Source organism: Pinus tabuliformis, chromosome 9 (genome assembly GCF_031772625.1).
Source record: "Pinus tabuliformis cultivar Carrire ecotype Pingquan chromosome 9, CPIR1, whole genome shotgun sequence".
Taxonomy (NCBI): Eukaryota; Viridiplantae; Streptophyta; class Pinopsida; order Pinales; family Pinaceae; genus Pinus; species Pinus tabuliformis.
The window spans coordinates 1087246611-1087269092 of record NC_142307.1 but is presented as its reverse complement, the minus strand read 5'-3'; positions in this window follow the sequence as shown (position 1 = coordinate 1087269092).

Here is a 22482-nt window from a genome sequence, read left to right as displayed (position 1 = left end):
TTTCACAAACTCCATTTAGGTCTTCTCCACCTTCTGTTGATGAATGACAACCCATGTTCTAAACCTCTATTTTTCGGTCACTGTAAGCAAGCCATCTTATCCCAAATCCAACCTTCTTAAAGTACTGGGCTTGGATAAAAGTGATGATCACCTTCCCCACACTTTTCAAAAATTTCATACACCCTTAAAAAACTTCATCTCACCATTCTTACTCTCCAAACACTCTAACCCAACTTCATGTAGCATTTTAGGACATCCTGTGGCATTACAGGAATCTTGTAGCAACATCCTATAGCTCATTTGTAGTAGCCTGTTTTGACCCTGTTTTGACCTAAAATGATATCCTAGCTTAGCTTAGGAGTATTTTAATCCATCATCTTGGACTCCATCAATAGAAGAGCCACGTAGACTAGTACCTTCACTCCTTTTACTTCCTCCAAGATCATATAGCATTAGTTCTTTCATTTCCAAATTTAGCAATTAGAACTTTATTAATCTGCAAGTGTGAAATAGATAGTCAATGCATGCATTCACGAATCATGAAATGGTAGAATAATATTATGCTTTCAAGCAACCCTGATAGCTAGATGATTGAGTGCAAGTTATTATAGTCCCCTTTCTGCAACTTAGCATAAGATTTGTGTCCTTTCATAGCATTTAAAAGTTGGCAACTATCATTTTTTGAGTTGAAAAGAATTTACTTTCACTACAATAGGACTAGCCTTTACATTATGCTTTCAATAGTTAGAATCATTTCAGTTTAGTAGAGGAATGGTCTAGAACCCTAATGATCAAGTGACCCAGTTGAGGGTGGCATGATTAGAATGATGCATCTACTGTGCATATGGCATTTTAACCTCTAAGTTTGTACAAAACCCCGAGTTGATAAAGTAAAGTTGAAGAGCCTCCAGAATTCGCAGCATTCTTGGTGAAATACGAGGGCTCACCACCTTTTAGGTGCAATTTCTAGGGAAGTGTCTAGGTAAATGTAATTTGTGGTTTTATTTCTATTTTAGATTAAGTATATAGATGTAATTATTTCTTTCCTTTCTATTTTGCAGTTGATTTAAAAAAAAAACACATAAAAAGAAAAAATATATTTCATGTCTCGTAGGAGTAGAGGCACTTTGCAGGGGAGTTAGAGGACCCCTTAGGTGATCAACCTGAGATATTTTAAGGTCCTATTGTAGAAGTAGAAAAAGAAGAAACCATTCCACATACCTACACCATCGCTAAAAACATAAATGAGGGTTCTTTTCCCATCAGAGAGATTAATGGAGATGCGAGGATGAAAAATATAATCCCTTCTGCCCTTCCTCACTTCCATGGCTTAACCTTAGAGGACCTTGATACTTTTTTGTTTGAGTTTTTTGTTGTATGTATAACTTATGATTATACCTCTCATGACCAGAAGTTGAAGTTGTTCCCATCCACCCTTAAGGATGCAACCTTGCGCTGGTTCATGGGTCTACCTGGGGATAACATCACTACTTTGGCTCAAATGCAACAATACTTTAACAAAAAGTACAGGGACTATTGTAGGTCCAAAGACACCAAAGAGGAAATCTTTATAATGACTGTTGGATCAGATGAATCCTAGAAGGCTATGAGGAAAGGTTCCAACTTAGTTGTAAAAGGAATAAATTCACCCTTGATCTTGAATCACTCAAGTTAGTCCTTCTTAGAGGAATCAAGGAGGACATACTGGAAACCTAAACATGTTTTCTAGAGGAGACATTTATCAGCTACCCTATGACAGCATCAAGACAGTATTCAAAAACCATTCTAAATTTGGTAGGAAGAAGGGTTGGTCTAGTCAAGCTTTGGCAAGTTCCTCTTCCTCCACCACATCTATCAAGAATGAAATTCGAAACATGTTGCAGGCCTTTCAAAGTGAAATGTTGCACACATTTTCTCTGCAAATGGACACCATGCAGATCAAGAGGAAAAAATAGGAATCTGAGATATCCTTAGCTATATTTTTCCCTAAATGCACTAGAAGGCACCCGAGAAATGAATTTCCATTAAATTTTATAGAGGTATGCACAGTCTATGAGGAAATCCATTTCATATATAAGTGTCCTTCTTTTCCTGGATTGAAATCTGTATACCAAGGGGTAGAAGGTGGGGTTGAACCACTCTATTACACCAACCAAAGGAGGCCTCAAGGACCTCGACCATACCAGCAGGGCATGCAAGGTGCATCCTATTCCTATTACCATCTCAATCAGAATGCACCTCTACCCCCTTGGTATTCTTCTACTTAGCCTTCCTAGTCCACACAATCTCCTTGGTCTTCTACACCTCACTATCCTCCCCAACTTGCCAATGAACCATTTCATCCATATGCTTCTACACATCCTTAGTAGAATACCCCATCACAAGGTTGGTGGCATCAATTCAACAAACATCCTGCTTGACTGCCTCCACCTCCATCTCAACCACAGCTCATTCATCCTTTTCCGCCTAAGAAACCTTAGATGCCTACTCAAGCAAATCCAAACTCGACAACAAGTAGGCACAATAGATATATAGTGGAGAGACATCCTACCCTTCCTATGCTGTGGAGATTCAAGAAATCAACCTCAGGTCTGAAAGAGTGCTCCTAGATAACCAACCTCCATCTCCACCTAAGGAGCTTGACGAGGAAAAGGAAGAGAGTGTTACTAAATCAAATCCATGTCCTTTTCCTAAAATATTGATCCATCCTAACCAGCACACCCCAGAAAAGTTTGAACTTCTAGGATAATTGAAAAAATTATGTGTTAAAATCCCACTCCTCCAATCTATCAATGATGTTCCCATCTACAATAATATTGTAAAATATGAATGATTCAAATATCATGGGAGGAGAAAGAAATACACCCCTACCATCAATGCCATTGCTCAATTGCCTGATTAATGTTGGGGAGACTGATTTTCCCAAAGTATCTAGACCCTGGAAGTCCTATGGTAGATGTGCACATTGATGGCATCATTGTCCCTCGCACCTTGATTGACTTTAGGGTTTCCATCAATGTGATGACTAAGGAATCCAAGATTAAATGAAACATCTAATGATCTTTGGGAAATACCACAACAGTGCTGCAACTTGTAGATAGGTCCACCGTGGCTGCTAAGGGAGTTGTTGAGGATGAAATGATCTCTATTAATTCCTGGGAGTATCTTGTTGGCTTCCTAGTTCTCCATCCTAGGAATAAATTCAATGGCTATCCTCTCATCCTTATAAGACCATGGCTAGCCACTGCTGATGCTTACATAAGTTACAGAGCTATAAACATGACCATTAAGAATGGGCATTTTTCCAAACTATTGGCATTATACACTCCTGCTCAACCATCCCTAGAGAATGACTTACGCCTATGGTTGGAAGAGGAGGAGGAAGATGAAGTTTATCATACAACATACCATCCAATATGTACCCTATATGCTATTATAGGAGGGAGGTAACTTGATGAAGATGATGTCATTGACCAAATACTCCAGAACCAACCCCCCAACACCATAACTCTTGATGAGATTGTGAAGAAATATAAGGGTAATCCTTGGACCCAGTTATGCCGAGTGGACCCAATTCCTTCTCATGTCAAATTGGTATAATTTGGTCCATCTAAAACCTTGAAGATCAACCCCTCTCTATCAACCAACCAAGAATAGAATTTGTCCAACATGTTGAGAGAGAACTTAGATGCTTTTTCCTAGAGCTATAAAGAAATGAAGGGAGTGCATCCTTTGGTGTGTACTCATCCAATCTACATCAAGGAGGATGAAAACCAGTGCACAAACCTCAAAGTAGAATGAACCTAACCCTCAAAAACATAGTAAAGGAAGAGTTGCAGAAGTTGTTGGATGCAGGATTCATTTACCCCATCTCAGATAGTGAGTGGGTGTCCTCTCTAGTTTTGGTCCCAAAGAATAATGGAATGTGGAGGATTTGTGTGGATTATAAAGAGTTGAACAAAGCCACTAAAAACTACCATTTCCCTTTACCTTTCATTTATCAAGTCTTGGATGGTCTTCCAGGAAATAGTTCCTTCTATTTCTCGAATGGATTCAATTGTTATAATCAAATCTAGATCAGCCCAGAGGACCAAGATAAAATTACATTCACTTTTCCTTAGGGTAAGTTTGCTTATAGGGTCCTTCCTTTCGGATTATGTAATGCCCTTTCCACTTTTCAAAGGATCATTTTGAGCATCTTTGCTGAGCTAGTACATGACTCTATAGATATCTACATGGATGATTTTCACTCCCTATAGGTGTGACTTCCTTGAGGCTCTCTCTAACCTAGAGTAATTCCTAAAGAAGTGCATTGAAATGAACCTCTCACTTAGTCCTGAGAAGTGTGAATATTTGATGAATTCAGGGATTTTCCTTGGCCACTCAATATATCGATAAGGAATACAAGTGGACCCAAACAAAATTTCCATCATAAAGAGGGGTCCCTCTCCTCAAAAGTAGAGGAATGTTAGGATCTTGTTGGGATGGATGGATATTATAGGAGGCTTATAAAAGACTTTAGAAAAATAGCCTCACCATTGTTTGGATTGCTGGCCAGGGACTCTGAGTTTTGCTGGTAAGATAGTTGCCAAGAGGCCCTAGAGATCTTGAAAGAAAAATTAACTACTGCACCCATACTTAGAGGCCCAATTTGGTCTCTTCCTTTCCACATCCATGTTTATGCATCTGACCAATTTGTAGGAGTAGCTCTAAGTTAGATAGATGACAAGTTTCCTTATTCCATTTATTTCATTAGCAAAAAAATATCTAAGGTTGAATTGAATTAAACTGTAACTAAGAAGGAGCTCCTAGTTGTTGTCCACTCTTTGAACAAGTTCAGACACTACATCATTGTGTAGAAATTACCACTGTAGATCACCTGATAATGCAATATACTAAAGAAAAATACAAGATCTACTTCTACAACAAACTTTGAGGAAGCTTAATCAAATATGAGCAAGATCAAATAGAACACTTATAACTAAGAATGAGAAAGCAATCATACATGAACATAGAAGAATACTCTGGGGAAAGCCACAACTAAAAACCCTAATATTTGTATTATCATACAAGTGGAAATATCTCAGGATTACACAAAGCTTTAGCTCTCAAGCTATCCAGCTCTCAGTACAATCCCTCACTGTTGCTCATAGATAGTCAAAGGCTTCTCACAAAACGTCTCCTCTTCCCTCCAAGTCTCCTATTTCCTTGCACAGTTTCTCCTAGGTCCTCAAGCTACCACCTGTGTGTAGTAATCCCTCACACACTACTCTAACCTCTGAAATAACTGCACAAACATGAAGGAGATAATTCCTTCTACATGGATGAGTTTCCTATATAGGAAAATTCCTCCAACTGATAGTACATTGTCCCTTCCTTTGATCTCAACTGGGTCTCTGACTGAACTAACATGCATGAGTTATTTATGAGAGAATATTCAGATATCTGAAGTGTAGTAGTTACATGCATGCATGCATTCACTAACTGAACTAACAATTAGTTCAACAAACTATATGAACTAATCTAACTGGACTTAACTCAGTTAACTGAGCTAACTAATTACAACTCAAAGTACAAATCATCCTGATCTCCTTTAATCAAGGGATAACTTCCTTAATCAATGGAGAAACTGTTGCATGTCTTCACATAGACTTCATGTTTGATTTTCTACAACTAATTAACTCAAGGTGAATTAATTAATTATTTTTCAAACAACTAGTGAGAATAAATTTGAATTTGAATTCTCAAATTTAATTTAGGGACTAATTAAATTGGAATATATCCCAAAATAATATTTATAGCAAAGCTATTTTTAACACTTCCAATTTTTCATTCCTTGTTGCTATGTCCAATGCTGGTACTTGAGATGTTATTTATATCATTTCTATTTTTAGAATTTCTTGTTTCCATTTTCAATACTCCCTCTCAACAAGAAACGAATTCAACTCGAACCCAATCATGAACCTTTGGAATGTTCTGCATGCAACACTTCTCCCAAGTGTTGTTGCCCCAATAACTCTAGAAACAAAAAGACTCCCAACTGACCTCCCTGTTGGGCTAGAAACATCCTCTGATGCTGAAGCTTCCTCTGCCACTAAAAAGTGCTCCCTCTATTACCTCTGATTTGTTGCAACACTCCATGCATCTCACATCATTGCAAACCTCTCTATGCCATCCTGCACTGGTGCAACACTCATGTGCCTCTCACATTGTTGTAGCCTACTAGATGTTCATTGTCTTGGGATTCCTGCACTATAGCTATGTTTGCCACTCCATCTACATCTACCTCTACCCACTCAGCCAGTCCTGCTACTCCTTGTCGGGGCTCCCGTAGAAAGTTCTAATCAAAGAGGTTGGGTACCTCAAGGATCCTGCCCCTATTCCAGCCTTCTTGGGACTGTAACTCCACATCGCCCCACCTCCTACCTGGAGGTATGGATGCATGTGATCCTTCTTCCCACTTGACTTGAAATTCCCCCCTACTATAGGTCTATGCATGAGTGGATGCCTCCACTGGTCTCCTCTTGGCTTCTCCAGTTGTGGCTGCTCCACAACCTCCTAAAGTTGCTTCACAAATTGTGGCTCCTCCACAATTGTCTGAGACTTCTTCTGGCACTGCATGTTGACAGGTAATGTACTCTCCCTCTCAACCACCAAGTCTCCATCATTTGCTTTGCTCCTCAAGGCTTTTCATGCATCTTGAACCTCAAGAGCATACAGGTTCTTGGCTAGCACACCAATCCATTTCATCTTTCCTACCGTCACGAAATGTTCTAGAAAAAGAGTTGATTTTAAATCAGCGATATCTCCCTCATTTGAACTTCGATTTAGCTAAAAAAAAATTTGAATTTGTCTCTCTTTCCCCAAGGAATCTCGATCTGCTATTTGTTTTTGGAAATTTTGCACAAAAATTTTCAGATCTTCTCTGAAAACTCGCGGCCCAATTTTTCATTTTTTTTTTTACTTCGAATTCTCTACTTCGTATATACTATTCTTTGCTTTGATCACCTTTGCTCTGATACCATGTAGAAATTCCTACTGTAGATCACCTGATAATGCAATATACTAAAGCAAAATACAAGATCTACTTCTACGAGAAATTTTGCAGAAGCTTAATTGAATATGAGCAAGATCAAATATAACACATATAACTGAGAATGAGAAAGCAATCATACATCAACACAGAAGAATACTCTGGGAAAGCAACATCTAGAAACCCCAATCTTTGTATTATCATACAAGTGGAAATATCTCACGATTACACAAAGCTTTAGCTCTCAAGCTATCCAGCTCTCAGTACAATCCCTCACTGCTGCTCATAGACATTTAAAGTCTTCTCACAAACCCTCTCCTCTGCCCTCCATGCCTCCTATTTCCTTGCGCATTTTCTCCTGGGTCCTCAAGCTGCCACCTATGTATAATAATCCCTCACACACTGCTCTCACCTCTGAAATAACTACAGAAACCTGAAGGAGATAATTCCTTCTGCATGGATAAGTTTCCTATATAGGAAAATTTCTCCAACTGATAGTACATTGTCCCTTCCTTTGATCGCAACTGGATCTTTGATTGAACTAACATGCATGAGTTATTTATGAGAGAATATTCAGTTATCTAAAGTGCAGCAGGTACAGGCATGCATGCATTAACTAACTGAACTCACAATTAGTTCAACAAACTATTTGAACTAATCTAACTGGACTTAACTCCGTTAACTGAGCTAACTAATTACAATTCAAAGTACAACTCATCCTAATCTCCTTTAATCAAGGGATAACTTCCTCAATCAATGGAGAAATTGTTGCAGGTCTTCACATAGACTTCATGTTTGATTTTCTACAACTAATTAACTCAAGGTGAATTAATTAATTATTTTTCAAACAGCTAGTGAGACTAAATTTGAATTTTAATTCTCAATTTTAATTTATGGACTAATTAAATTGGAATCTATCCCAAAATACTATTTATAGCAAAGCTGTTTTTAGCACTTCCTTTTTTCATTCCTTTTTGCTATGTCCAACACTGGTACCTTAGAAGTTATTTATAACAATGCTATTTATAGCATTTCTATTTTTAGCATTTCTTGTTGCCATTTTCAACACATTGGATATAAAACCTTTGTACATACTAAACATGTAGTTAGCAAGTAATTAATGAACAATCTTGATGTGAATGCTAGATTTATTAGATGGTTGCTTCTATTACAACAATTTGATTTAACTATCATTGATAAGCCATGTAAAGAAAATGTAGTTTCAATTTTTTTGTCTAGACTTTCTTTGTATGTAGGTGTAGAAGGGATGGTTGATGATCAGCTGCCAGATGAGCACTTATTTTCTATTTTAGGCCTTTCTCCATGGTTTGTTAACATATCCAACTACTTAGTTGCTATAGATTTTCCTCCATATCTGTCATCAAGGGAGAAGAGCAAAATTGTAAGGAAGAGTACCCCTTTCACTTGGATTGGGGGAAATATCTTCAAGCTAGGACAAGATCAAATATTGAGGAGATGTGTCAGGGAAGAGGAAGTCTTTGACATCCTCTTACCCCTCTCATGTTGGGCCTTGTGGATGTCACTTTGCTGCCAAGGGGACAGCTTTCAAGGTTCTACAAGTTATCTACTGCTAGCCCACTCTCCACCAAGATGCAAGAATATACACCAGTCAATGTGATTAGTGACAGAGGATGGGGAAACCTACTCTCAAGGATGAAATTCCCTTACAACCACAGGTGGCTTCAGAGCCATTTGACAAGTGAGGCATGGATTTCATTGGGCCAATTGGTCCACCATCAGAGCATAAAAGGTACATAATTGTATGCATTGGTTATTTGACAAAGTGGGCTGAGACAAGTTAGAAACATAGGAGAAAATGGATAAGTTCTTAAGGAAGAGTGTGTTCTACAAATTTGGGTACCCCAGAGAGCTAGAGAGCGATCAGGGAGCTCAATTCACATCACATCTTATTGAGAACTTGTTAAGGAAGCATCACATCAAGTACACAACATCTACTACCTATCATCCTTAGGCCAATGGACAAGTAGAGGTCACCAATAGGGCACTATAAGGCATCCTCACCAAGGTTGTGATGAGTAGCATAAAGGATTGGGAAGACAAATTAGTGGAGGCCACTTGGGCCTATAATACAACTTGTAAGACAATTAATGGTTTCACCCCTTATGACTTGGTGTATGAAAAAAAGGCTCTGTTCTACATTGAGTTTGATTATAATACTTTGAGAATGGCAGCACAATTGGATTTAGATGTTACAAAGGCACAATAGGAGATGCTTCTCTATTTGAATGGCTTGGATGATTTCAGAATGTAGGCCCTCCTACACATTCAAGTTATGTAATTGTAGAGGAAGGTTTGGCATGATAGGAACATCAAGGACAAGGTTTGTCAAGAAGTGGATTGAACTCTATTATGTGACTCTAGGTTCAAGGATATCAAAGGAAAATTGATGACAAGGTGGTTAGGCCCATACCTGATAGAGAAATTCCATGAAAATGGAGTTGTTCAAATCAAGACCATTGATGAGGAAGGGATTCACTTACTTGTCAATGGATACATATTGAAGGTTTACGGAAAGCCTTTGTCCAGGGAAGAGTTCACCAGAACCATCAACAAAGAGGTGAATGTGATTAGAAGTGTCCTATATTCCACGTCACAACATTCCTAGATACTATTTGTTTTGTGAAAAAGAAACAATAAGGGCCCTAGATGAAAACCTCCATGAGGCATTTGAGGCCAACTCCTGTGCTGAAAACCTCCTTGAGCTAGCCCAAGAGTGAAAAAGGAAAATAAAACAAAAGACCCTTGGGTGAAAACCTCCCTTGAGGTGCCAGGACAGACAGGCAGGTTGAAAACCTCTCTTGAGGTAGCCTATGTGGCCCTCAAAAAAAAAAAAAAAAAAAAAAAACAAAACAAAACAAAACCAAACAAATAAGAATTCCATGATAGGGATCTACAACCAGTCCATTAATAATTTTTGTCATTTTACAGGTTTTGAGGACAATCGAAAATTGCAGAGCTCTAGGGAAAACATGCTCAATTTCCATTAAATTTTTCCCTCCTTCCACTCTATACCATAGATGAAAGCCATGTCCTCACCACTCGCACCCATCCTCGGGCCTCCAAAACCCATTTTCAGCCCTCTCTAGATTGCTACAAGATGTCTTATAATTGTTACAGGAAGATCCTATAGCACTACAAGAAAAGGATTTTATTGGTAAAATCATCATGCATGACCTATCCAAGGCTAATTAGAGTCCTCAGACCTTAATCCAACCACTCACCCATCCTCCATGCATCTCTGATTCACAAAAAAACACCATCTCTTAAAACCCGCTCTAAGCTCTATCTCAATAAAAAAAATAGAGGACATTTCCTCCATTTCCACAACCCTTCACCACTCTATTAGGGCTCTAACATCATCTTCTAGCCCCTACACTCTTTCCCATAACTCCTCTGAAATGAAAGCCCTTGAGAAAGAAGAAAAAATGGGTTGCTATAGGATCTCCTATAGCAGCCTGTGCCACTATTGCAATAAGCCTAAAACCTAGTTTTGTCTTCCCATTAAGTTAAGGGGATGGTACCATCATCTAGAAGACCCTTTCCATTCCAAGAAAGACTCCATAGTATCAGTAGAAGCACCTAGGATATCAACAAAGCACCTGCACACATGAACAACACAAACAGTCAAATACACAGGAGCAAAGAAAGTATACACGGGAAAAAAAAGGACAATGAGGTAACTCCTTGAGCAGCAACACAGAGGTCCAGCACTACATCATGCATCCATCGAGCACATGGTAGGCACAGGTATGGTAACCTCTAAGATCCTCCCTATGCGTAAAATAATGAAAAATGTATGAATGTTGAGGTAAGGTCTTTTTATAAGCAAGAGGTGGCCAGTTAACTTGGCCACCCTCATCTAGTGAATGAAAAGTGATCTATAGGTCATCATGCAATATAGGAGTGTCACATCAATCAAAATTAGTTAAGACGAGTGGGTTTTGATTACAAGGGATGAGGGAATGATCACTCCAGGTGGGCCAATGGTCCAAATGAGGAAAACACGTACTACTTCCAGTCATCACAGTGCTCCGAGCCCTAGCCACAAATAACATATAATGTACCAAAGCTCAAACTTTCTTTCATATTCACTCATTTTGAAGTTAGTTAAGGTAGGAACAAGCTTGGGAATCTATCGAGAGATTCAAACCATACTCTGTCATTCCTACAGGAGGAAACTACGGGAAGTAGCTATAAGAAGCTAAAGGAAGCTACAGGGAGTTATAGGAAGCACAAAAATTGCTACAAGAAGCCTCCAAGGGTGCAATAATGGTGCCTATGGTCAATTTTGACTTCAAATTATCATTATACCAGGCCTTATGGTGAAAATTAAGTGTCCCCTCTCATTGTTTTGTCCATGATTTACATGCTGGTGCACCTTGAACTCTCTTGGTAATTACAGTCATCTTTTAGATTAAAAGAGTCTTTTGGCTATAAAATAGAATGGAATTCATAATTGGAGCTATCAAAAGAAGAAATCATCCTACACCTAGTTAAAAATAGAGAAGAAGATGGGAAGGGGATTAAATACGAGAGAGCCTATAGGGTCTAAGAGAACTCAACTTCATCCCCATGTAGTAGACATTTTCAGGAGGAATCAATGGTTAGGTTTCTTTGAGTTGCTAAAAGGATATGATGATGATATCACTTATGAGTTTTCCATGGCCCTAAAACCTCAGGAAAGATCTAGTGCTACCACAGTGGTGAGGGGATTATCCATTACCATCAATCCTGAGTTGATTAGCAAGGTGTCAACACTTCCCCCAGGGGTCCAATGGAGAAAGGAAGATGTTCATTTTCAATATCATTGGATGTGATCTAGGCCTCAAATTTTGTAGGGAGGCTTGTACACATGCATTCCAAAGAACACAAAAATTATTTTTGGAAATTCCACCCAGAGACGATTTTATTAAAATAATTAATATTTTTAATGGAGTTCCTAAGTCTAAACTTAGGAAGATTAAAATATTAATGGGTATTAATCTATTTGTGAGTGAAAATTCTAGAGAAAGATGGAGATCAAGTAAAAACAATCTAAGCCTTTGATTAGGAGTTAATATATTTCGTTGGTTTTGCAATATGAAGATATAAGAAGGGGCATGAGGGTCTTTTGGAAAATACACCAAGAAAGATCAATAAATCAATTTTCTGAAGTGAGAAGTTCTCAGGAGGAAAAATCGATTGAGGATGGGCAAGGATAGCATCTCGAGAGAGAGTGATTTTCTCAGCTAGAGAATGATGAAGAGAGAGAGGCATAGAGTAATCTAGTAGTGGCAATGCTGAGCCAGAGGGGTTGATGCAGAGACAACGTAGAAACTAGTGAGGAGTCCAAAATTTGTAAAGGGAAATAAAGTTTTAGAAGATGAGAATTGGGATTAGGGGAATTTTGAGGTCTAAAATGGGCCTCCTAAGGAAATTATAAAACAATAGTGGAAATAATAAAATAATATTAGATTACATCATCAAATTTTAGAGGGAAAAAAGAAAAAGCTATTTTCAACTTATCTCCCTATAGGTTTACTTGAATTTTGAGCAGAAACACTCATTAGATGAAAAATTTGATTCCTCATCCAAGGAGTGCCCATGTTGCATACTTTCGATGGACCCTGCTACATGAAAAATGAGAAATACATGAAAAACATGATTGCAATCATTTTTTTCATGTATTTCTCATTTTTCGTGTAGTGGGGTCCATCAAAAGTATGGAACATGGGTACTTCTTGGATGATGAATTAAATTTTGCATCCAACGAGTACTCCCACTTGAAATTTGAGTAAAACCTTAGGGAGATAAGTTGAAAATACAAGTTGAAAAAGTAGTTTTATTATTTTATTACTTTTTAATATTTTTACTTTTTTAATCTAAAAATGGTGAATCATCCCCCATGTTTGATACAATCATCTTTAATCCTATTGTTCTTATAAAGTTTATTTTGGTTGAACATTTTTCTTAGGAGGCCCATTTTAGACCTCAAAATTCCCCTAATGGGTGTGAGATTGGGAGGCCTAAATCGAATCTCCTGGGAACCGAATTGACTAGCCAAAGGAGTGACGCATTCCCCAAAGAGCTTGATGTTGGCTTGACAGAGGCATTGTGCAGAGGTAGCTAGAAAAGCTAGGGGAAATTAGTCTGGGGTTGGATGAGCCAAGATTTCCAATAATAGTGTGAGGTAACCTCACAACTCTTTCTGCCAGTATTTCTATCTATAATTGAATAACCCTGTGAGGTATTCAAAGATGTATTCATAATTTTCTACTACTTAATAATAATAGACCATCAAAGTTGTTGCACGAGTGTTCCCGCATTGGTTTTTTCTAGGGACTTTTGTCCAAAAATAATGGTGTCATATGTGTTTGTATTTACTTGCTCAGTTTCTATGTTTCAAAATCATATTTAATTTGGTGTAGGTTGCTTCAGTAATTTAGTTCAATATTTCAAGAAGAAATCTGAAATAAGTTTGAAATGTAATCTACAATCTAGGTGAAGTAGATTCAGCTAGTTATAGTAGGATTCCTAAGATTGTTAGATCTAGGAATTTTAACATGGTATGAAAGTTTTTTTTGTGAAATAGGAAGAGTATATCTAGCACTGAATAAGGGGCCAACTTGTTGCAACAAGAAATAGTTTGAATCCCCTAAAGGATTGTGCAGTTCTAGCCATAAGGGCTATATTTTTGAGTTTGTCTCTCTTTGAGTGAGTCGATAGAGAAGTAAGTATGCCAGATCAAGAATTTTCCAAGGTAGAGAGAGCCACCCAGAGCCTCAGGGATGAAGTTTTCTGCAAGCTGAGTGTTGGGAAGAAAAGTCGTCGAAAGAAGGAAGCAGGTTGCATAGTGAGGGAATACTTCCTCGGTGGTTTCTTGTTGAGGAAATGAATATTTCTCATTTTTTGGGCAGTAGAGGAGCAACAGACTTACCAGATCCATCAGGGAGTACGTAAGCCAACCCAAAAGCTATGCAGTAGGTAGAAAGAGGGAGTTTTTTGACAGCTTTTGGAGGAGATCGAAACCAGTGGCTTGAGGGATTATGATAGGATGGATGGAGCTTCCAACTATGTCATTTGGAATGCTATAATGTCCTTCCTTCTAGATGAGCATACCCTCAGGACATGTGTCGATAGTTTGGTATTTGAAACTACAGATGCAAATCCACTAAAGAAGTACAAGGCTGAGATGGTGAATGTGAAGAGGATGATCTTGGATGGAGTCAAGGATCATGTGGTATGTTACGTTGTTGGCAGAGCAATTGCTAAGGAGATGTGAGATGCTCTGGCCATGTTGTATCAGCGATCTTCTAAGAAGCAAAATATGTACTTAGAGCAGAAGCTTAGATTTTCCTATAGGAAAAAGGGAGAGCGTGTGAAACCCTTCCTCAAAAGGTTGAAAAAGTCTCGTGATGAGTTGTCAGTTGTAGGGCATACACCTCAAGATTCAGAGTTATTGAGACTAGCCCTAAATTGTCTCGAATGAATAGCCAGTCTTTGTCTAGAGTATCTTAGGTAGAGAAGCATTGCCTAATTGGGATGAGATGTGGGTAGCTCTAAAATAGGAGGAGCTGAGGAGAGACCTGGTCAAGGTCAAGCTTGACGGAAGTAGCATCAGCAGTGGGTCGAAGCCCAAGGAGGAGGAGGAGAATGCATCCCTTGCATCAAAGGGACAACAATGGCAACATAGATGAAATAAGGACATCTCCAACGTGAAGTGTTTTATATGTGGCAAGATGGGCCACTATGCATCCCAGTGTCCTTTGAAGAAAAAGGATAAGGATGAAAAGCACAATCCTAAGGTTGCACCTGCAAAGATAAAAAAAGATGAGGAGTTTGCCATGACAGCCAAGGTACCTCCAGGGGGGAGCTGGGACGATTTGGAGTTTTAGTTCGATAGAGCTAAATATGGGCATGATCCTTGAGGAGCCCACCTCTTAGATCATCACCTTGCTATGTGAGCCCATGGTCAATAGTAAAGGGATGGAGGAGTTTTTAGTTGGTGGCATGGAGTGTTGGAGTGATAGATGCAGTAGGTAGGAGCACCAGAATTTGAGCAACGCCGAGTAGAGAGGCAGCAGTGCATCGAGGCATACTGTAGAGCTTCAATGACGCAGTAGCTTTAGAAGATAGCATGGGACTAGTAGCAGTCAAGCTTTTAGCACCGAGGTGTATCCATAAGATATTTTCCCAGTTTTGGGTGTTTTTAATTGCTTCTCTCAAAAACTACGTTGCATTATGGATGCAGCGTTAGCAATGGCAGCACTAGCAGCATAACATATGCAACATTTTAGAGGGAGTTGTATTACAGATGTAGCATTGGTAGTGGTACTCATGAAGGCAATAGTATAGTTGCGGCAGCATTACAGTAGTTGTTGGAAAACATGTCAAACATCAGCAGTGCAGAGGACGATGCTTCAGAGTCAGAGGAGTATGCAGCAGTAGTATATTGCTCGAGCATATTCCTTGCTAAGAGGGAGTATTGATTTGGAGTACCATCATATGTGATCTAGGCCTCAAATTTTGTAGGGAGGCTTGGGCACATGCATTCCAAAGGACCCAGAAACCATTTTGGGAAATTCCACCCAGAGATGATTTTATTAAAATAATTAATATTTTTAATGCAGTTCTTAAGTCTAAACTTAGGAAAATTAAAATATTAATGGGTATTAATCTAATTATGGGTGAAACTTCTAGAAAAAAAGAATATCAAGTCAAAATTATTTCAGCCTTTGATTAGGAGTTAATCTAGGTTGTTGGTTTCCCAACAGGAAGATATAAGAATGGGCTTAAGGGTCATTTCGAAAATACACCGAGAGAGATCAAGAAATCAATTTTCTGAAGTGAGAAGTTCTAAGGAGGAAAATTATTTTGAGGAGATATCTTGTAGCAGAGGGGTAGGGATAGCTTCTGAAGAGACAGTTATTTTCTCTATTGGAGAATATTCAGCAGATACAAGAAAAGATTAATCCAATAGTGGTAGTGCTGAGTGAGAGGGAGTGATGCAGAGCGATGTAGAGGCAGCGCAAAAACCAGTGAGGAGTCCAAATTTTAAAAATGGAATTCAAGTTTTAGAAGCCAGGAACCAGGGTGTGATAGTAGGAGGCAGAAATCGAATCTCTTGGGTAGATGTGGGGAAGTCAAATTATAAGTGCATACACGAACGAATTCCTCTATCCCAATCATGGGTCTAGCCACAACAGATACATTCTATGGAATATTTCCTTAGGTTACAATTAATCAAGAGAGCCTATCTGGTCGCTTATCCTACTTGATGATGTCCTCGCTTGCTCGCTCCAGCAATCTCTCGCTTCCTTCGTCAAGCTCCTGAAACAAGTAAACAACAACAACACACAAACATAATAATACACAAAATGCAATTCAACCTACTTAATGAGGCAAGAAGCATTAAGAAATGGATATTTAATATTATAAAACATGTAGGAAATCAATTGATAGTGACATATATTATATCAAATATAGATTGCAATCATTTGTCTTGATGTTGCAGTCTTCCTCTAACAAGACCAGGTTCCCACACTCTTCTGCTAGCATTACATGATGGCTTCAAACAACAATAGTTTTAAAGATCTTCCCTTTAGGCTTCACTCCAAACCAAAACACACTTCTCCCTCAACACAAATAGATAGCTAGAACTAGTAATAGCTTTCTTGTCTACTAAAAAATAGTATCAACACTTTGCAACTATAACACTCACACTCAGCCAAACAACTATCAATTGTAACTGTGACTAGTTTGTGCTTGGGAAGAAGGGAGGTTTATATAGGAAATATGGATGGGAGATGGATCCTCTTCTCATGGGAGAAGGACTTGTCCCTTGAGTTAGTTCCATCATTATAGGGTAAAGGAGCCCAAACTGCCATCCTCGACCCCATCTAGCCAAACCATTTACCAGACTTCCGTTACGAAGCTTCTAGAGATGGAAGCTACAGCTCTAATTTAAAAAACTTTCTATAACAGGACTAGCATGACTAAGACACAGCCTAGTCACTCCAGTCGGTGTGGGGAGTAGTGCTAATCTTTGCACATCAGCGCAGGGGAGACAAAGGCCATTAGCATCGGTCTTGTAAACTAGGCAAAACAAAAGTTTCAAGGGAAATGGTGCAAAAGGGAATTGATCTGCTCATGAAGAGGGACACAATGGGAGTTTCTTCATGAAGGAAAAGCATGTGGGATTCACCATAGAGGTACTCCAGGATCAAGGAATGGGGAGTGCAGGGACAATGAAAAAAAATTGGTAATAGATGCCCCCTAAAGCGTGAAGGCCGAGCTATAGTGAGGGATGAAATGCTTTATAAATCAGTGACAGGAACTGGTCTACCATCGGAAAACCTGCAAAAAAACAAGTACATATACCTATACATAAAATGAGATCTTTGTCAAATGATACATGAATCATGGCATGGGCTCAACCATCCAGAGACTGATCATGTAAATGGATCCAGGTATGGGCACAACCATTCGTCAAGGAGGGTCATAATAAAACTAAGGTATGGTCACATCCATCCAATAATGAGAAGGACCACATATTATAACTCATGGTCTGGTCACAACCATCTATCTGATAGAGACATGCATATCATCATAACCATGTCACACCACTTCGTAACCTGGAATTTTTGTGATATAAGTCCAGGGTCTTGCGCTCTAACACGACCCGATCAAAGTACATATCCTAGCATGAAAATGGGTGCGTTGATGTCAAACATGCTAGAAAGTCACTTTATTACCAGTCAATGGTGTAAACTGTTAATAAGCATGAGATAAACCACCAATAATGATAATGGTCCTCAAGGTACTACCACCACAATTCACGAAATGTGAATATAGGTATTGAAGTCGAACACCCATGAAATCACTTGATGAAAAGTCAATGATGTGAACTTATTGTCGAGTGCGAAGAACTTTCCATTAGGGCATGCAAGCTCTAAGGTAATGGAAGGGAGTCTCTCGTCAACTTCTTGGATAATGAGTTGAAGTCAACAAAAAGCGACGTGTCGAAGGAGGACCATAATGAATCCCACATCATCGACGCAAGACGAGAGGATGCAAAATTATTTTGGATGATACAGAGTCTCAGAGGTAAGTGTAACTGTAGAAGGATAAATCTTATCGATGACACAACTGGAAGCTTGGCAGCTTTTGGATCCATGGAATCGATGGTCATAATGATGTGGCAGAGATCAAATGGAAGGAAAAAATGAATGGCCTAAACCCAGGAAGGTCAATGATGCAAAGGAGGATTTCCAAACCCAACACAAAGCAAAGAGTGTCATGTTGAAGAGTGAGCTGCTAACACGACTGATAGATTTCCAAATTCCCCCCCACCATTTCTGGCAAGTAACCCAATTATTTTTTAATCACAAGCTTGAAGGGGATATCATATGCTTGCACTGTAAGTTGATCCTTCGGACAAATCCAATCTAGTAAGTTTAATGAGTCCTAGGAAGGAGAATATCGTGTTCATCATGGTGACATATCCGATGTTGTTTAATATTTTAACGAGTCCGACAAATGTGTAACTCAGTATATTTTTCATGTTTAGAGAGTTTGGAAAAGACATTTAGAAGATAACTCCACATAGTCCCTTTTCATACATTTGTGTCTCTCGAGCCCAAAAAGGTAGAAAACAATACTTGAGAGAAGTGCTTGAACATTTTAGTCAAGGAGTACTTTTTTGTAAATAGTGCCTCCCAGCCTGAAAAAGGGGTCAACTTATACAAGGCACACGACGTTTTGCATCCATTAACGAGTTCATAAAGACAAGGGCTTGACCATATTTTCGGTTTTAAAGGGTTAGAAAATATCTAAAAGTGGACCCCCCATTTTATTTTCTTTTACTACTCAAAAGGGAAAAATAATCGACAATCTTTTCATATTTTATGAGTCAGGAGAGAGCTTAAAGGTGACTCGTCCTAGAGAAATGAGTGGTATAAAGGGTAGCAACTGGTTCTAATAATGGTGGAACTTCTCAAACACGTAATGGTAAAGAGGATGGCTAATAAAACCAATCATCGTTGTGGTCCCTCAGGAGACTAAAAAAACCAAGTGAAAGCATGTGATCTGCCAAAGAGATGGTGGTGATGGAATGAAACAACCAAGGCTCATCTAGCAGAAATTAGCTGATAAAAATGGCAATCATGAGACGTAAATTGGGCATGGGTTCATTTTTACACAAGCTTGAACCATGGGGAACTCTACTTGAATTTGGTTTCATGTTTACACAATATTGAAACAAAAAACTATGCTTGCTATAAGTGTACATGCCCCCAGCATAATGACTCAATCGAGGTACATGCCCCCCAAGCTTCATTTCAGTCAACTAGGTGGATGGAATGAAGGTTCACATTCGAGGTCTAGGAAAGACTCAACTAGAATTTTACAAGATCTTAGTCAAAGACTCGATTTGGAAAAGAGAGTTGTTTCATTTTTTTAACAAGGTTGACACAGTAAAAGAACTATCCTCAGACATTTGTTTAATTTTTTAATGAGGTAGATACAGGAAGAAACTATCCTCGGACCCTTGTTTCATTTTTTAACGAGCTTGACACAAGACAAGGAACTCTGCTCACACCCTTTGTTTCATTTTTTAACGAGGTTAACATAATACTAGGAGCTATCTTGATGACCCTTGTTTCATTTTTTAACGAGGTTGACATAATAAAAAGAACTATCCTCATTCATCTGTTCATGGACCATACGATAACATGGCTCCCAAGAGGTCTTCACTAGATGGAAGATCCATGCTCTAGGAGGAATACATGTATGTCATTTGGTACCAAAGACAAATCAGGTTCCAATGCCCCCAGTACATAATGTACTATACCATCTGTGTGATCATTAGAAAATCTGGAGACAAAACGAGTAGCCACATAATTGACCTGTGGCGGGGAAGGTACTTCTTGCAAACAAGAGCCAATAGGGGATGATGGTTTCAAAGGAGGTGCTTGGTGACCAATGAATGACAATTGATCAATAGTCACAATTCTCCCTTTGCGCGGAAAACAAACCACATGGAAAAGTAAAGAAACAAGAGCTACCATGACATAAACATAGTCGTGTCCAAGGAGAATATTGAAATCTAAGTGACCTTGGACTACCATCGCATCTATATAGATGGTCTTTCATCCCAAAGTAATAGGGATCTTCAAAAGGGTCCCTAAAGGTTGACTGGTTCCTTTGTTGAAGGCCAACAAATTCTGAATGATGTGCACAAGCTGTGGGGAACCCAAATATTTCTAAGTAGTAGAAGACACAATGCTAAAAAACACACCTTCATCTAATATAGTTCTAGGTACTAGCAAGGCACATATGATGGGAGGCAAAAAGCAGTCAATGGACCCCAATCAAAAGAGACAACAAAAATACTTGGTGGGGGTATCATATGATTTCCCCCAAGCCTTGCAAGAATAGGAGAAGGACTCTCCTAAACAACTGGGACGGGAGGGTCACCCTTCAATTCATGTGAATATGAGGAGATGAGAAGAACATGAGTAGTATGATCACCACTCTCTTCTAGAACAGAGTGAGAAACTGGTGGTGAAACCAAGTCTACACTATTTTTTACCAATGGTTGGATGGGAATAGACACAAGAGAGTCTCGCTCAAGAAGAGTAGGATGGGAAAGAGATGAATCCAAGTAAATCTCTTTACCAACTAGGAGAGGGTTGGAAGAAAGCCCCTGCTAACCAACAAGAAGTTTGGGTTGAGGAACTATAAGGTTTTCCAAAACTTCGGAAGCTTTATCCATAAGAGGACAAAGGTGAAGAAGATTATCTCCTTCACATGACCTACAAGGGAATTTAATCTTTCCCTTCTTCTTACAATCGCTAGTAACATCAACATGATCTCTAGAGGTCAATGGGGACAGTTAGTTTAGGTTTTGATACCATACCTCTAAGACTCAGGGAATGCCAAGACAGTCTCGAAGGAGATGGTCACCCTTACATAGCTTGCAAGGGAATTATACCTTCCGCAAAGGATCAAAAGGTTTGTTGATGGGGGTTGCATTTGGAGTAATAGCTGCACGGTTGGCCTCTCGCTTATTTAACTTCTTCTTCTTCTTCTTCTTCTTAGCCTCCTAGTTACTGGATTTCAAACTTTCACCAAGCGAAGTAGAAGAATAGGGTGAAGAAATGGGGGAAGAAGGTGAGGGGTGAACCTTAGAATCATCGTGACATGATTCGAATGAAGGAGAAAATGGGGTAGGATTTGGGACACTCGGGACCAACGAGGTCGAAAATAACCAGACAGGTAAACCAATGGTTAACTCAGGGAGGGACAACGTTGCCATATAAGGAGGACCAACATTTCCTAAAGAAGGAAAAGGACTAGGATTCCCATCCGAGGGGAATCCTTGACTAGTGTACTCTAGAAATGTTGCCATTGGAATCGACCATAAAGAATTACTAAGGAAGATAACCTTTACCAGGAATATTTTGTGGGATTAATTTTAGAACACTGAAACAAAACTTTGCCTTTTCTTATTCTAAGAGTCGAGAAAAGGACGAAAGGTGACTCTATAACTTTCAATTGGAAATGAGCTCAAAAGGACAAGTGCTCAAAAGATATTTTAATTTTAATGAGTCAAAAAGATCAAATGACTGCTCTGGATGATCTAGGTAAACAAGATTACTAGGCATCCATGAATTGTAGAATACCTCCGGGTGAACCAAGAAGTACGAGTAGACAATCTCCCCGAATGTTGTGTTCAGTGTATCATGTTTGTAAGGCGGTTGACTCCGATTCCTAATGATAAAATGATTGTAGCCTAGTGGGGTCTCCCCTTATATACTCGATGGTATGGGGAGCACAAATCCATACTAGCATTGTCTAATGCCAAAGCTAACGATAACTTCTAGGTTTACAAACGCCGGAACACGTCTCTAGCCTAGACCACTGAATGTGAGTGTTACATTTCCATTCCTCCTTAGGTTAATTCGATAAATTTTAATGGTTGATCTTGAATTAGGTTTCAATTACAAGGCCCTATCGCTGTCATCTAAAAACTACTATATGCAGCTATATGAGAAAAGAGATCTTTGTCTTCGATGAAAGTTATCACTAATTGAGAGATAGAGGACACAACATTAATGCAACAATCGAAGAATGAAATCTTTCACTAATAAATCTCCTAAATGCACTTAATCTTCCTATAACAACATAAGGAGTTTCATCCCATTTCCAATGCTTATGATGATGCAATTCTAGCTTCTCAATAATGCTACTAATGCAATATTTTCACTTAAGTAAACTAGAATGATGTTTTCCTTTTCATAAAATGAAAAATGAATCTTTCACATAAAGCACTTAAAATGAAAAATTTCACAATTCTGAAAAAACAATAACCTATCAAATCTAAAGCATGATAAATGAAACTAAAAAGAAACTTCTTCCCTAGATTA